This window comes from Onychostoma macrolepis, chromosome 22 (genome assembly GCF_012432095.1).
Source record: "Onychostoma macrolepis isolate SWU-2019 chromosome 22, ASM1243209v1, whole genome shotgun sequence".
Taxonomy (NCBI): domain Eukaryota; kingdom Metazoa; phylum Chordata; class Actinopteri; order Cypriniformes; family Cyprinidae; genus Onychostoma; species Onychostoma macrolepis.
In genome coordinates, this window is record NC_081176.1 from 35,677,414 (window position 1) to 35,692,436 (window position 15,023).

The 15,023-nt window shown below is 36.7% G+C and overlaps 1 pseudogene; it reads left to right on the forward strand.

The window, feature by feature from the left end:
• Window positions 1-8,915: 8,915 nt before the first annotated feature.
• Window positions 8,916-10,819, forward strand: LOC131531073 (GTPase IMAP family member 7-like; annotated as a pseudogene).
• Window positions 10,820-15,023: the final 4,204 nt, after the last annotated feature.

Consider the following 15,023-nt stretch of genomic DNA (forward strand, 5'->3'; position numbering starts at 1 on the left):
GAAGCACAAGACTGCAAATCGAATCATCATCCACGCGGGGAAGAACGATATTCGGAAAGAGCAGTCAGAACTGCTTAAGAAGGATTTCAGTGAACTCTTTGAAACACTTCAAAGACTTGAAGTTCAGTCGTTCATCAGTGGACCACTCCCAGCAAGAGGAACTAACATGTTTTCACGGCTGCTTGGGCTGAATACATGGCTACAAAGAACCTGCGGTACAAAAGGAGTCAACTTCATCGACAACTTCAATATTTTCTGGGGCCATAGACAACTGTTTAAACTGGATGGCTTCCACCCAAACAAACTTGGTGCGAGAGTGCTAAAGGACAATATCTGTTTCTCCCTCCGTCATCCTTCAGTGGTGTGTTCCACTCCACTCAGCCTCAATGGCACACACACACCTGGACAGAATATGAGTGACCACAGGACTTCATGTCAGCCTCAGAGTCATCTTGTGGTTGACACATCCTACATGGACAATGATAACACCACGCAGCCAAAACAAGCTCTCCTCATGAAAACTATCCCGGCTGAGCCCTGCCCAACGAGCTCTTCACAGACAGACTGTGACGTACTACAACAGCTCCAAGACTCAGCACCCAAGGACGACTTTCTGGAAAACAGCCAGGGAAGCCAGGACAACATTTCACAGCCACCGGAAACACCAGAGCCAGAGCCCATCTCACCAGACACACTATCCCTCTCTCCAGAATCTCCACTCCTAAGCTTCTCACAGAAAATGGAGGAACTGGTGTATGCTGGGACCAAACTGTCCCACTCGTTCGCTGCAAGCCCCAGATATCAACTAAAAAACGGCGGGCCCCACAACCACCAAAGACAGCAGGCCCAGCTCTCCCTCCTCCTCCTGTGAGAGCTCTCCGACCGCTGCCACAACGCCAGGGCCCAAACCCTCCTCCATCGGCTGTAGGTGAACCAAAAACAACTGATAACAGCACTCAGTGATATGTGTCGGGTCCCCGCTATATTAGCAGCAACATTCACAAATGTTCACAGAACAAGCGGGAACCCAGTGTGCCTGTAGCCTTCTATATTTCTGTTTTATCACGTGATAGAAAGTCTAAGGCCTTCTCAGGCCGGACGGCTGACCCATCTAATCTGCGGCCTATAATGCGTCAATCTAAGATTGCTGTAGAGACAAAATGTAATTCCATCAAGTTAGCATTTTTAAACATTTGCTCACTAAAAATGAATCATTTCTGATCAATGATTTAATAACCACAAACAACCTGGATTTTATGTTTCTAAATGAAGCATGGCTTGAAGACAACTGCAGTGCAACAGTCCTCAATGAAACAGCCCCTCCTAACTTTAATTTTACAAGTGTCTGCAGGACTGTTAGGAGAGGTGGAGGTGTAGCTGCTCTATTTAAAGATGTTTATCAATGCAAGCGTCATTTGGTCAGTATTTGTTTTTTGAATATCTAGGTATTGTGCTGAAAGGTGCTCCACGCATTCTGTTTTTCATTATTTACAGGCCTCCAAAATACTTTCCAGCCTTTGTTGAAGAGTTCACAGAACTGTTATCAATTATTTCCTCAGAGTTTGACTGTTTTACTATTGCTGGGGATTTTAATATTCACATAAATAATGCAGAAATCAAAACTGCAAAATAAATTATAACTGTTTTAAACACTTTTGATCTGACCCAGCATGTGCATGGACCCACACACAATCGTGGACACACTCTAGATTTACTCATCAGTAGAGGTCTAAACATTTCATCCATTGTTATTAAGGATGTAGCACTATCTGATCACTTCTGTATTTTCTTTGATATATTGATCTCTGTTACCACTGAATCTAGATCTGTCTCTGTCAGAAAGAGATGCATTAACGAGAACACTAGTGCGCTATTTATGAAGGCTATATCTTTAACACCAAGCATTTCTGCAGACTCTGTTGGTCTTCTCCTGGATTCATTTAACTCAAAAGTTAAGAATGTTATTGATGACATTGCTCCTGAAAAAGTCAGCAAGAAGAATGGCAGACAAAAATCACCATGGAGAAAATCAACAGCAGTTCAGAGTATGAAAAGACAATGCAGAAAAACTATGCATTGAAAAGCGGATGTGGCAGAAGACAAAACTTGAAATTCACTATAGCATCTACAAAGACAGCCTTCATGCTTCCAATGTGGAACTAGCCACAGCTAGACAGACCTTCTTCTCAAACCTAATAAACAGTAACTTAAACAACTCTCGCACTCTTTTTGCTACTGTTGAGAGACTAACAAACCCCCCAAGTCAGATTCCCAGTGAAATGCTCTCCGACAGTAAATGCAATGAGTTTGCTTCCTTCTTTTCTGAGAAGATCAATAATATCTGAAAGGAGATTGGCATATCTAGTTTTGCAGAGGTCACACAGATTCGACCACAATTTCAAAAATAAGTGACTATGTCTGATTTTGAAGCAATTGATAGCAACATTTTTAAAGAAATAGTACAGCACCTTAAATCGTCAACCTGCTATCTTGACACACTTCCCACATCTTTTTTCAAAAGTGTGCTTAATTGTTTAGAAGCAGATCTCTTAGAAGTGGTGAAAGCCTCACTTCTTTCTGGGACTTTTCCAAACTCCCTGAAAACTGCAGTTGTTAAGCCCCTTCTGAAAAAGCGCAATCTTGATAACACCATGTTGAACAACAATATCAAATCTTCCTTTCATAGGTAAGATTATTGAAAAGGTAGTTTTTAATCAGCTGAACAAATACTTAAACTCAAATGGATACCTGGACAATTTTCAATCTGGTTTCCGAGTGCATCACAGCACAGAGACAGCGCTTATTAAGGAAATAAATGATATTCGCTTCAATTCTGATTCTGGCAAAATATCAGTGTTGGTACTACTAGATCTTAGTGCTGCGTTTGACACTGTTGATCATAACATACTTCTAGAGAGACTGGGTCGGGCTTTCTGGGATGGTACTCAAATGGTTCAGGTCATAAGGGAGAGGTTATTATGTGAGTATAGGAGAGCATAAGTTTAAGTGGACGTCCATGACATGCGGAGTCCCACAAGGCTCAATTCTTGCACCGCTCTTGTTTAGCCTGTATATGCTCCCACTGAGTCAAATAATGAGAAAGAACCAAATTGCCTATCACAGCTATGCTGATGATACCCAGATTTACCTAGCCTTATCCCCAAATGACTATAGCCCCATTGACTCCCTCTGCCAATGCATTGACAAAATTAACTGTTGGATGTGCCAGAACTTTCTTCAGTTAAACAAGGAGAAAACTGAAGTCATTGCATTTGGAAACAAAGATGAAGTTCTCATGGTGAATGCATACCTTGACTCTAGGGGTCAATCAACTAAAAACCAAGTCAAAAATCTTGAGGTGTTTCTGGAGACATACCTTAGTTTTAGTAGTCACGTCAAAGCAGTAACTAAATCAGCATACTATCATCTCAAAAACATTGCAAGAATTAGATGTTTTGTGTCCAGTCAAGACTTGGAGAAACTTATTCATGCCTTTATCACCAGCAGGGTGGATTATTGTAATGGTCTCCTTCCAAAGAAGACCATTAGACAGCTGTAGCTCATCCAGAACACTGCTGCCAGGATTCTGACTAGAACCAGACAATTTGAGCATATCACACCAGTTCTCAGGTCCTTACACTCGCTTCCAATTACATTTAGGATTGATTTTAAAGTACTTTTACTCGTTTATAAATCTCTCAATGGCCTAGGACCTAAATACACTGGAGATATGCTCACTGAATATAAACCTAACAGACCACTCAGATCATTAGGATCGAGTCAGTTAGAAATACCAAGGGTTCACGCAAAACAAGGGGAGTCCACTTTGAGCTATTATGCCGCCTGCAGTTGGAACCAGCTTCCAGAAGAGATCAGATGTGCTAAAACATTAGCCACATTTAAATCCAGACTCAAAACTCATCTGTTTAGCTGTGCATTTGTTGAATGAGCACTGTGCTACGTCCCAACTGATTGCACTATGTATCACTTTCTATTCTTTTTTTTTCAACACTGTCTTTATTGATTTTAGAAACTTTAACGTTTTAAGAAAAAAAAAAAAATAATAATAATTTAAATAAAAAAATAAATAAAAAATAGTATAATAATAATAATAATAATACAACCCCCAAAACAAAGCAAAAGAAAAAAAATTACACAAATGAATATAAATACATGCACATACACTTACAATTTAAAGGTGTCAAAACAATGGTACATTAATATCAGATGATGCATGATATGCTAAGTTACACAGAAAATTTATTTGGATCAGCTTCCTTCAAGAATCCTATAAAGGCATTCCATACTTTGAAAAATTTTTCAGGTTTTCCCTTAACAATATATGTGAGTTTTTCCAAAGCCAAGCAATGAGATAATTCTTGTAACCATTGTTTAAAATGAGGGCTTTCTGTGTTTTTCCAGTGACGAGCCACTGTAATTTTTGCTTGTAATAAACAGAATATCAACAGTTTCTTATCAGAGCTAGTAAAAGTGCACGTTACAGGGAAAATATTTAGTATACATACTTTAGGACATTTGGGAATATTTTGTTTCAATACCATGGATAAAAAGTTTAAACCTTTTTCCCAAAAATGTTCAACTTGGGGACACGTCCATAAACAATGATATAAAGTTCCTATCTCTTGATTGCATTTTATGCATTGATCTGGAATGTTGGGATTAAATTTATGTAGTAATTCTGGAGTTATGTATACTCTCATAATCCATTTATATTGCAGAAGTTTGAACCTCGTATTAATTGTTTGGGTATGGGTCTTTAGACAGATATTCTGCCATTCATCTTCTGTTATATCCTCACTTATATCTTGACACCATGCCAAACGTTTATTTTCTGTATTTTCCTTGCAATTAGTATAGATTAGTCTATAAAATAAAGAAATTTGTCTACCCCCATTAAAATGGTTTACAGTAATTTTTTCTAAAGGGGACAGATCTGGCAAGAGAGGAGAATGATGCTGTGTCTTATTAATAAAATTCCTAATTTGAAGATATTTAAAAAAATGTGTTTTAGGTAAATCAAACTTTTGTCTTAATTCCTGAAAACTGAGCATAATTTCATTATTAAATAAATCTCTCACCTTACTCAAACCTTTTAATGCCCAAATTTTAAATCCAGCATCATGTGTCCCAGGTGTAAAGTTAGTGTTTCCCGAAATAGGGGTAAATTGTGATAACTGTGGAACCTCTCCCAGATGTTTCAAGACTTCATACCATGCCACAATAGTATTTTTAACAAAGGGATTGGAAGTGGCTTTTTTCAATTTGGACAGGGGTGCTGAGTACAAATACAGATTCAACGGCACCTGCCCAGATGTGCAGGCCTCAATCCATACCCAAGGGATAACATTTTCATTCGTGAACCAAAACATTGCTGCTCTTAGTTGAGCTGCCCAGTAGTACCATTTAAGATTAGGCAACTGCAACCCTCCCCGTTCATATGGTAAATATAAAAGAGAGAGCCTCAATCTGGGACGCCGATTTGCCCAAATGAAATTGGAGAAAAGCTTCCTCATATTACAGAAAAAATTATGTGGAGGAGGCAGGGGAATTGATTGAAATAAATACAAGAACTTGGGGAGTACATTCATTTTTAATATATTGATACGTCCAATCTGAGATATAGGTAAAAGTGACCATTTGTTAATTGACTCCGTGACTAACTTAGTTATGTAGTTATAATTGCTGGAGGCCATATTATTTAGGTCTGGGGAGATATTAATGCCAAGATATTTAAAACCTTCATGAGCATTTTTAAATGGGGTTTGGATGGGAGGTGTAAGACGTTCCGATTCTTTAAGAAATAAAATCATAGATTTGGACTCATTTATTTTATAGCCTGAAAAAGACCCAAATGTTTTAATTAGGCTCAATAAACATGGTATAGATGTACTTACATTGGATAGGAATAATATAATGTCATCAGCATATAAAGCTAATTTATTTTCAAGACCATCAATTGTAATCCCTGATATATCTTTATTTCTTCGTACTGCACTAGCCAAAGGTTCAATAGCTAATGTAAAAAGGAGCGGTGACGGGGGCATCCCTGGCGTGTGCCTCGTGAAAGCTGAAATGATTTAGAGATTATATTATTAGTCAATATTTCTGCCATGGGACTTGAATATAAAATTTTGATCCATTTTCTAAAACGAGGACCGAAACCAAAGCAGAAAAGGATATCAAAAAGATAACCCCACTCCACCCTATCGAAAGCCTTTTCGGCATCTAGGGAGAGTAAAGCAGTATCAGGGGCTTCTTTTTTGAAGTGTATGACATTTAACATGGTGCGTATATTACGAAAAGCTTGTCTACCTTTTACAAAGCCGTTTTGATCAGGATCAATCAATGATGGTAAATATTTATCAAGTCTACTAGCTAAAACTTTAGCAATAATCTTAGTGTCTGAATTTAAAAGACTAATGGGTCTGTAAGAACCACATTTTGTAGGGTCTTTTCCTGGCTTAAGAATTAAAGTTATGAGGGCAGAACGCATGGAGAAAGGTAGTTCTTCATTATTGAATGATTCATTTAACATATCAATCATTGGGGTTATCAATTTGTTGTGAAAAATCTTATAGATGTCTATGGGTAGACCATCAGGGCCTGGCGCTTTCCCACTACTCATACAATTAATGGCTGCAGTCAAGTCTGCTTCTTCAATTGGTTGATCCAGTGCTTTAGAGTCTTCCTCGGATAGGGAGGGTAACTGAATCTCTTCCAAAAATGTTTTATAGAGATGGGTATTCAGTGGGAGTGATGATTTATAAAGATATTCATAATAGTTTCTAAAAGCCTTATTAATTTCAGTGGGGATCACTGTCTTTGAACCATCTATAATTTCTATTTCGTTAATCACATTTACATTTTGCCTTCCGGCCTTTTCTCCTTGATCATAATATGTTTGTTTAAGTTTAGTTATATTAGCCACAGCTTTATTAGTAGAAATATCATTCAATTCTGCTTTAAGTAACAAAAGTCAGTTCAGTTCAGGAGTATCTTTTCTGAGGGTTTCTTCTTCTAAGTCTTTAATATTTTGTTCCAGTTCTATCATTTTAAGGATGGATCTGTTTGTCTTAGAACTAGTAAAGCTGATCATTTGCCCCCTAATATAAGCCTTAAATGCCTCCCATCTTATTGAGGCGGAGGTCTGATTTGTATTACACTCAAAAAATAAATCAATTTGGTTTCCTACAAAATCAAGAAATTCAGGATTATGTAACCATTTTATGTTTAGACGCCATCTAGATGGGCTTTTACTTATATTTCTGAGAGTGTATTTCAGTGATAATGATGCATGATCAGATAAAACAATGCTACTATATTTACAATTAGATATACAATCAATCAGATCTTTTGAAATTAGAAAATAGTCTATTCTGGAGTAAGTATGAAAAGATGAAGAGTAGCAAGAAAATTCTTTCTTTGTTGGATTTTGAAACCTCCAGATATCAGCTAAATTAAGATCCTTTATGTATTGATTAATTATATTCCTAGTCTGTGAGTGTGAAGTGTCAATACCTGTGGAACGGTCTAAATTAGGATCTAGGGTACAATTAAAATCACCCCCAACTATTAAATTACCCTGAAGAGAGGACAAAATTAAGAAGAGATTATGAAAAAATGATGGCTCATCTGTATTCGGACCATAAACATTCACAAGATTACAATATTCGTTGACCATCCTACCAGAAATAATAACATATCTACCAGATGGGTCACGAATAATTTTTAATACATGAAATGGTACTGATTTATGTATCAGCACAGCTACCCTTCTTGAATGAGAACCATATGATGCTGCTATAACCTGGCCTGGCCATCTTCTACGTAGTTTAATGACTTCCTCCCGCAGTAAATGAGTTTCTTGCAGGAACAATATTTTAGAATGAAGATAGTTAACTCTATTCATCACTTGTTTCAATTTAACTAGATTGCAAAGCCCCCGAACATTCCACGACGTTAGTGTAAAACTAGAATCCACCGTCATTTACGACAAAATTAAAGTAGTTTTGGGTCGGCGAAAAGGTACCAGTAAATTGAAATGTGCAAGTATACGTATATATAATACAGTAGGGTAAGGAGGAGGAAAAACAAACAGAAAAAAAAAAAACAAACAGGAAAAAAAAAAAACATATCAGAACCATTATAATACAAAATAACCCCCAAGCACACGCACTAACACTGAAAAAGTGCATGGCGAACATCGCTTCAATGACTAGAACTCTGGTTAAGTACTCTAACGGTCCTTTAATAGGAACGCTATGAGGTTGCTGTATTAAGAAACAAAATAAAAACCGTATCCAAAACATCAAAACAAGCACATGCTCTAATATTACTGAAATGTTATGCCCGTTTAACCATATGAAAATAAGTTTACATAAAAGCCTAAGAGCTCCGTTTTAACATTCTTTATCTAAATCAAAGCCAGCCCTTCGTGGACTGTGAAATACAAAATGACCAACCTTACCGGCTTATATAGTAAGTTTAAAGAGTACTTTGAAAACCTAAAAAGCCGAATAACTTTAGCGTCCTCAGACTACTCCATGGCGTGGTGTTCTGCTTCCCCAGCATCCTTTTGCAAGCCCGCGATGAATTTGTTGGCCTCTTCGGGGGAATTGAAGAAAAGACGACGGTCTCCGTTGATGACCAGAAGCTTGGCGGGGAAAATCATCCCGTATTTAATCTTCCTCCTCTGAAGTTCTCGTTTCACGTCGTCAAATCGCCTTCGTTGTTTCAACACCTCAGGCGATAGATCCGGAAAGAACATAATGTGGTGATTCTGGAACATCACTGTACCTCTTTCCCGATCTGCTCTCAGCACTCTGACTTTGTCGGCATAGTTAAGAAATTTCAGTATCATTGTCTTTGGCCTTGATGATGTGTTCCCAGCTTGAATGCCGCTGGGTAACCTGTGTGCCCGTTCAATGATCACCGGCGCCGGGAAAGAGTCCGCACATCTCTTTCTATTCTTAAATGTTTTAAATTCTTTTTAAATCACTTTGTTTTTATTGTTGTGATTATTATTATTTTTAATTCCTTGTTATTATTATTATTTTTAATGACTATTTCACTTCCTTTTATGTAAAGCACTTTGAATTACCACTGTGTATGAAATGTGCTATATAAATAAACTTGCCTTGCCTTGCCTTGCCTAACATACTTAAGTAGGCCTAAATATATTTCACCACACATTATTGACGTTAGGTTACTGTAATGCATCTCTAAACAGTTTCGCTAGCGGGCTAAAGCTATTCATTTACAATCGAGCAAATTTTCTGTAGTACAATACACTGACTAAACTTTGTTTAAAAATATATTAATTCAGTTTTAGAGTGCATTTAACGTTCCTTTCCATAATAAGTATAATGTTATAAGAGTTATATCAAAAACTGATATTACTTACCTCATACTGACGCAGCCGCAGCAGCTTCTTCTGTTGACTGACATGTCGTCCGTTAAAATTTGAACCGTCACGGCGGGAACCAATTTAACCCTATGCTGGGTTATTACTAAAAACCCAACGATGTTTAAAAAAAATATCCCAACATAGTGACACAATATGTGTAACCCATCTGTTGGGTTAAAAAAATAACCTGTTTTTTGCTGTGCATTACTACCTATACAAATGATTTTTAGGTTATTTAGATTGTCTACATTAATTTTGTCTTTGTCTTCAATCAAAAAGCTTTTGACTATTTAACTAAGTTAGCAAAATAATAATACAATATATTGTTGTGTCTTCTTTTGTAGGTAGAAGGGGAAGCCTTGATTTAGATCAACCAAATAGTAAGTATACACATTCAGTGCACATGTTCACAATATTGCTTTATGGATTGACTTCAAAATCAGTTAAGCTGTTTTAGCAAACAAATGAGCTTTTCTCTATTTTCAGTGTCTGTGAGAAGGATGGTGCTGGTGGGAAAGACTGGAGCAGGTAAAAGCTCTTCTGGAAACACCATCCTGGGCAGAAAAGCCTTCAGAGCCGCAAAAAGTGGTTCATCTGTGACCAAAGAGTGCTGGAAAGAGAGCGGAGAAGTGGCTGGAAGAGAAATCACAGTTTGACACAGATGTATCTGAGGAATATCTTAAGCAGGAGATCAGTAAGTGTATAAACATGACAGCACCTGGACCTCATGCCATCATCCTGGTCATTAAAGTGGATCCATTCACTGAAGAAGAGAGACTCTCGGTGGAGAAGATCAGAGCCATATTTGGAGAAGAAGCAGATAAACACACAATCGTCCTCTTCACTCACGGGGATGAACTGACCGGATCTGTTGAAGAATATGTGAGTGACGCCAGTGAAAACCTCAAAGAAATCCTGAGTCGATGCGGAGGAAGAAATCACATCTTCAAGAATAAAGACATGGAGGATCGGAGTCAAGTTCTGAAGTTCCTGCAGAAAGTAGATGCCATGATCATTGCTAATGAAGGCGGATTTTACACCAGCGACTCTTACCAGGATGTGGAGAACATGCTGAAAACTGAAGAAGAAGAACTGAGACGAGAATATGAGAAGAAACTACAAGACGAAGAAAGAGAACTGGAATCCAGATTTACTGAAGAGAAGAAGAAACTAGAAGAGAGAATAGAGACACTAAGAGCATCTGAGCAAGAGAAAGAAAAGAAGATCAAAGAGTTAGAAAGACTAAATCAGATGAAAAATATTGAAATGATTGAGTACAAGCGTTATTATGAAGAACAGCTCAGAGAAGCCAGACAGGAGGCAGAACTCATTCATATTAATGAGAGAAAACTGATGGAGATCTTTGCCAGGATTCAGAGCCTCCAGGTCTAATCATCAGCTGATTTTAATGTGAACCGACTGGTTCATGTGTATAAGTTCAAGGTCACAACCTTTATTATGATATGCACAATTCAGTTCTTACTTTCAGGGTTTCCGCGGGGTCTTAAAAAGTCTTAAATTTAGTTGTACAATTTAAGACTTTTTAAGGCCTTAAATTTGTTACATGAAAGTCTTAATTATGATTTCAAGAGGTCTTAAATTTGGGGAAAGAATTGCGATATGGCTGAATGTGACGATTAAACTTCAAAAGGCTACAATTTCATGAAATGAACATGAGCGCTGCAAGTTCAAAGTCCGGTGCTGCACTGCTTACTGCCTTTACCATGAAAACAGTTATATTTGTGCCAAACGCGACAGCTGCTGGCAGAGAATGAATCAGTTAACATATACTAGCGCGCGTACGAGTGCCTTCTTTCACTGCACGATTCTATTAAAATGCATTTAGAATGATCACATAATTTAAAATATGGGGGCAGAAAATGCATAGCCTATATTCATATCATTTCATATAGTTAATATCACACGAAGAGAGCTGTTTTTTGTCCAAAAGTCAGCATGATTACAAATGTGATATATTGATTTTATGCAACAGTTCAATAAACAAGAAGTTAATGTTAAGAGACTTACGTTGAGACACCATATTTCCTGCTTTTGCTCTATTTCGCCAACAAAAACCATTCCAAACACAGCCACAGCACTGTTTTTGCGTCTCTGAGCAACATGACGGTGTTTCGTTCCTGAATGAATCAATTGTTTAAATGATTGTTCAAATGCAGTGACTCACTTATTAACAGTGAATTGCTGCCATCAGTAGTTTAAAGTATCTTCATTTTTTTTAAATGATTTCAAACATTAGTTTTCAACGTTTTATGTTTCAAATATCAAAACATTATTTATGCATTTGTAACTGCATTAAACAGTAAATGCATCTAAATGCCATAGATGCATTGCAAAGATATATTTTGTTGATACTGATTTAATTTGCTTGGCAACAGCCCAAATGCAAGAATTTGAATCAAAGATGATTCACACTTCTAGAAAAAATGGCTTAAAGGTAAAAAATACCCATAAAACTTATTGGAAACGATTCATTTCTATCACTGCTGTGAACTGACCACACAGAACATGAAGAATATCAAAAAAAAAAAAATTCAGGAGTCAGCTGTCCACAGTAATCTTTAAAATACCAGCACAATAACACACTCAGCAAAATATCGTGTCATTATCGATAAAATCCCAGAAAAAATCAAGATATCATTTTTTGTTAATATCGCACACCCCTAATTCATGTTATTGAATTTATATAATAATTTTGATAATAATTGTTTAAATCAATATAATAATTAATACTTTTGACTTATTTGACATTTTTTAAAAAATGGTTTAAAGTCTGAAATGTAAAATTGATCATTTTATAAAAGTTTTTGTGAAAACTTTTATCTGAATTGTAAATTATGCTTTTTACAGTTTAATATGGTACTATAGACATTGCCCTACCCCGCTCATATGGTATTCATTTTATTTGTGCAGGTCATAAAAAGTCTTAAATTTGAGCTTAAACAAACCCTGTACTTTGCTTTCCAGACTGTATGCCATTAAAATACATTTAACAATAAAAATATTCACAAATAAGTAAATTAAAAAAAACATGATTTACAAATAGCACAGTACAAAGTATAAGGCCTATGCTGTGCATACAGAATTAAGCAATGTTTTACAATGACTGCAATATCATCACTTAATCACATAAATATTTGCATAGTGTGTTTTTTCTCATTAAATTGACTGTCTGTTTTGCCTCTTTTTAAGTGCTTGTGCAATCTTATTTCTGTTATGTGAGATTTGTTAATCATTTCACGAGTTCGCCTGCCCATCCAGTCCTGATGGTTAATGGTAAACAAACTTGGCTTGCTGTCCCCAATGGAGGCTCGAACCCGAGGCTCAGCTTGAGCTTTTACTACTAAAATGCAAATAGAGTTCTATAATTGAAATGGTTGTAGATCTAGTAGTAAATCTATTGTATTGCTCTCTAATTTAATAATAATGTTTTATTTTTATAGCACCTTCCAAAAACCTAAGGACACTTCACAAAATAATACAAGCAACTGACAAACAAAATACACCAGACAATTAGAGGGCACATTCAGACAAACAAATGTTGACAACAAATAACTACAGATAATTAACAACAAGAGGTCATGCATTGCATTAACACTAACATTAATAGTGAAAATACAATTATAAGTACTGATAAAATAAAACTAGATTGAAATGAAAAATACATATTACAGTAAACATGCATAAACAAAGTGCTTCCGTTTATGTACTTAACCATTTTTTAAAAATCTCTCCGTTAGTGTTTCGCTGACACATGATGGAGAGTCTGTGTAATCACACAATGATCATTTTTAGGTGAAACGAGCCTCTCTTCATTGCTGCATAAGTGAAGCTCATGCTGTTTTAAATTGATCTTCCACTGAGCAAAAACACTGCTTTAGAGATAAAATGTATAATAATAATAAATGTATGTGTTTTGTTGTGCTTAATTTAAATATGACAAAACAACTGTTTGGCTACTGCCGAAGGTTTTTATACCTGTTATCTTTCCTATTTATGCAACACTTTATAAATCAACAAAAGAGTCATATAAATCAAATGTGTTATGAAACAAAAGACAAAAAATCAATTGTGTACATAGTTAAGTCCTGTGCGCTTGTCTCTTGTAAATGGAGCATATCTTCTCGCTGTCCAGCAATATCCTGAAAGCATTGATGGGCTTCATTTGAAGTTATGTGCCACTGTAATGTTCTTGTTGGCTAAACAGAAATGTTTCCCTTTGCAAAGTCAAACCTTTACATATATAACAAAGCATGACACTGTATGTGTAGAAGATTTTTATTGATATTAATCAGAATTATTTAGACATAATCAAGGTGAATTTTGCTTATAAGGTATCTGTTGAATCTTCCAATATATTCTGAAGGCCTTTGTGTCAAAGTGCGTACGTGGCAAAGCACATCTGGAAGAAATGAGGAGGGGGCTTTCTCCCCCATAACAAATTCTAGAGGGTCTCTTCTCCTCTGGGACAGATAGAGTTACATACACAAGTGAAATGTATGCATATGACTTAACCTTAGAATCCGCCTTAAATGGCTTGTATATAAACCAGAGACAAAGAACAGTCGAGAAGCTTTTCTGAAGAGAGAGCTTCGGTTTTATATCGGCCGAATAAAATCTAATTTTTCTAGAATCAAAACTCCAAGTCTTTGTTTCATTCTTCGAACTGCGGGGCGCGACACTTCATTTGGCGTCACGAACAGGATCTGGAAAAGAGCCACAAAGTGTACCACCGCTTGGAGCAGATTTCAAACAACACGTAAAGGTGGCCACCTTTTTTAATCAGGTAAGCATTTTTGCTTATATAATATTGTGTTGTTTGCAAAATCTGTTCTTGGTGGTAAGGTCACTTAAATTTTGCTCTTCCAAAATACTAAATTTAAAGATGAGAAGATTTAAAAAAGAGGAGTTTTTATTCCAGAAAAATAACTGCATGCATTATCTGGTTTATTGTTTGAGGTCTTGATGAGTAACTTAAACTGAACTGAGATGATGCAGGCAAAAATACATTGCTAGCAATGGTCTGTGTTTATTTGGGCTGGGCCTGAAGAGACGGAGATAGACGTGAAGTAGATATAGTATAGAGAGCGCGCAAGACCTACGATACCGCCCTGATTAAATTAAAAAAGACAAAAAATATTGTAAGGTCACAGGGGACTGCTTGGGTAGGTTAAAATTCCTGACAGAATCTTGTTCTTTTACTGCGAAAAGAGAATACAGAGAGGTTACAGTACCAGAACCAGTATTTTGGAGCAGGTGGAAACTCGAGAGAAAAAAGCTTTGTTTTGTTGTTTTGTTTTGGAGAATGTTTGAAACTGTGTCCGTGTCTGAATGCATGTGTGTGTGAAAGACTGAGAGTTAAGAGAAAACACATAAGTTCCAATTGGGTTTGGGGAGAGAAGTGTGCCTTTTTCTAAATGGAGAACGGCTGCAGCTCGTGTCACACTCAAGAGGGACTTAGAGGTGTGCATGTTGCTAGGGAAATAGGGTCAATAGAGATTGAATCCAGATGTGTAACAAGATCCTATGTTGGGTGTCTGTGTGAGAAAAAAGCAAGAGGGAGAGAAAACATTTCTGA